This window comes from Apis dorsata, unplaced genomic scaffold (assembly GCF_000469605.1).
Source record: "Apis dorsata unplaced genomic scaffold, Apis dorsata 1.3 scaffold_256, whole genome shotgun sequence".
NCBI lineage: Eukaryota > Metazoa > Arthropoda > Insecta > Hymenoptera > Apidae > Apis > Apis dorsata.
Genome location: NW_006263534.1, coordinates 271,491 through 274,325, shown reverse-complemented (window position 1 = coordinate 274,325; position 2,835 = coordinate 271,491). Strand labels below are relative to the sequence as shown.

General features: G+C 30.8%; 1 protein-coding gene across 1 annotated transcript in view; it reads left to right on the top strand.

Annotated features, from left to right (window-relative positions):
* The window catches only part of LOC102672015 (Down syndrome cell adhesion molecule-like protein Dscam2), a 107,484-nt gene that overhangs the window by 41,615 nt on the left and 63,034 nt on the right, over window positions 1-2,835 (top strand).

Below are 2,835 nucleotides of genomic sequence, written 5' to 3'. Positions count from 1 at the left end.
TTTTTTTTTTTTTTTTTTGATTCGTTCGACACTTCATCGAGAATGTGTATAAACTTCTGTTCTTCTGTGTTTAAGTTTTTTCTTAAGGCAGAGTTGATCTTAAGTCGTATTCTTGATTCCAATAGCGGCGTTCTCGATTGGAATTTCATTTTTCTTGGTAATAATTTTATAAGAAAACGATGGTGTGCCGTTTCTTGGTTTCAACGTTTGGAAATTAACTTTCAAATTCGAAATTATAATTTATTTGTTACGATATTTTTTAATTTGGAAATATTATTATTGCGATAGATCGTCCTCTTCAAACAGATGACGTCCAATCTTTGGTTCAATCGAGGAGATTGATCAGGTTTAAGGATCAGGTTTAAAATTTTTCAATCCTATAATTTTTCATTTTGGAGTAATTATATTTTAAATTAATTATCGTATGTTAAAAATCTTGTAACTTGTGGAAATTATAATGGAAATTCAAATTCTGCCCGCCTTTTCCTTAACTTCCGCTTTCGTCGATCTTTTTCGGTGTTTCTCCGTTTCCTTCGTCTTCTTCGTCCGCTTCTTCTCCCTTCTTTGAGTCTCTGCGCTTTGGAGGCAGCTCGAGAACACTGGCGTCGAGACAGTAATGAGATTTTCGAGATCCAGAGGCGGTGTCATAATCGCCTTAGGCTCGACGCGAGCGCCATCATCGAGCATTCCTCCTCCTCCTCCTCTTCTTTTTCCTTCTTCGTTGGAGGAATCGAGATTAATTTTAAAATAGAAATTATTCGTTTGGCAATTATAAACTTTTTAAAATGATCGACCTTTGTGTCAGTATCTGTTTGGTATTTAGATTCGGTATGAGATTTAATTGATTGGGAAAAAGTTTTTATCTCGCAAGTGAATTGTTGATAAATTCTGAATTTTTGAATTGTTGTTGTTTCAACTAGATAGAATTTATGTTTTATTAAGTAATCTTCGATATTGTTAATATTAATCTACTATTTAGATTATTTAATCGATTGAAAATATTTTCATTTCGTAGTTGAATTGCTTTAAAACAATTTCCAGTTTCACATTTATACATTTCTGTTTATTTTTTTAATGATATTCAATACTACAATAATACTAATAATTCGCAATATTGAAATTTTGAAATTGCGAGTTTTTATAGTAGTATAAGAGAATATCGATTCTGTGGCTGTAATTTAAAAGAGTCAGATTTATTTATTATCGCAACGAGCAATCTGTCAAATTGCTTTTACTCACCGTGTACATATATGATGTAGATAGACGTTAAAATCTATGCAATATTCAGACAATCATCTCAAAAGTGGAGCATCGATTTAGAAAATCTAATATTGCATGGTATCGTTTCTCTATTATTAAAAATACCATTAAATATTTATTTGCTTAAATCTATACAAACTTTCAATCCCAAGTAATCATACCTGTAGAAATAAAACAAAATGATACACAAATATAAATATTTATTCGTTATATATCGAATGGTAAGAATATTGAATGTACATGTGTATATACAAGCGCGCATTGTAAATTAATAATCCACACATCTTAGCCACCGTAACCACTCGGCAATCTCGCTTGTCTGACCACGCACCGGCGAATACTACTTGCACAATGATGCGTAGAACTACTTGTCGGATTATATACGATCCTCTCGATTATATACGACCTATAATACTACTTGCCTGATTATACATACGATCACGTACCACATACACATACATATATATTATCACGATCACCTGGTCACACACCATCGCATAATTATCCTTTCCTGACCACATCGTCTCACGTAATATTTTATCGCAACTTTTCGCCGATAAATAAAGCACACAGTGTGCCGTAACTTTCTTAACATATTTTGACGTTAATATTATTAACGCTAGCTCGTTTACCGCGTGATATAAAATATTTATATTAATTACAAATTCATCAATTAAACTCCTTTCCTCTGTTAGATTAATCCTCCAAATCAAAATTCGAATTTCTGCGATCTATATACTCGCATTACACATCTTCTTCTAACTTAGAAAATCCTGGTGTCTTATTTCATTGAAATTTTTCGTCGATAAATATACACAGTGTGCTATAACACATTTTGACGTTAATATTATTAACGTTAGTTTTATCATATAAAATATTTATTAACTACAAATTCATCATCAAGCATCAATTAAACTCTTCCTCTATTGGATTAATTCTTCAAATCAAAATTTCTTCGATCTATATACTCACATTATACATCTTCTTTCAATCTTATTTTATTTATTTTTGCAATTTTTCGTCGATAAATACACACAATGTGCTGTAATACATTTTGACGTTAATATTATTAACGCTAGCTCTATCATATAAAATATTTATTAATATTTATTAACTTCAAATTCATCATCATCAATTAAACTCTTCCTCTATTAGATTAATTCTCCAAATCAAAATTCGAATTCCTTCGATCTATATACTCGCATTACACATCTTCTTTCAATCTAGAAAATCTTGATGTTTTATTTTATTTATTTTTGCAATTTTTCGTCGATAAATACACAGTGTACTGTATGTAACACATTTTGAAGTTAATAATATCATTAACGTCATCTATCGTCTCTATCATATAAAATATTTATTAACTACAAATTCAAGCATCGATTAAACCTTCCTTCTATATTAATCCTCCAAATCAAAATTCGAATCTCTTCGATCTACACACTCTATATCTTCCTCCAACTCGCGTTTCGCGATTTCATACCTAGAAAATATCTTTTTCCAAAAGTAGGAACGGAAAATATTGCTATCAGAAACTGACATCCGGCACGAATATTAATCACGAATCGATTCGTA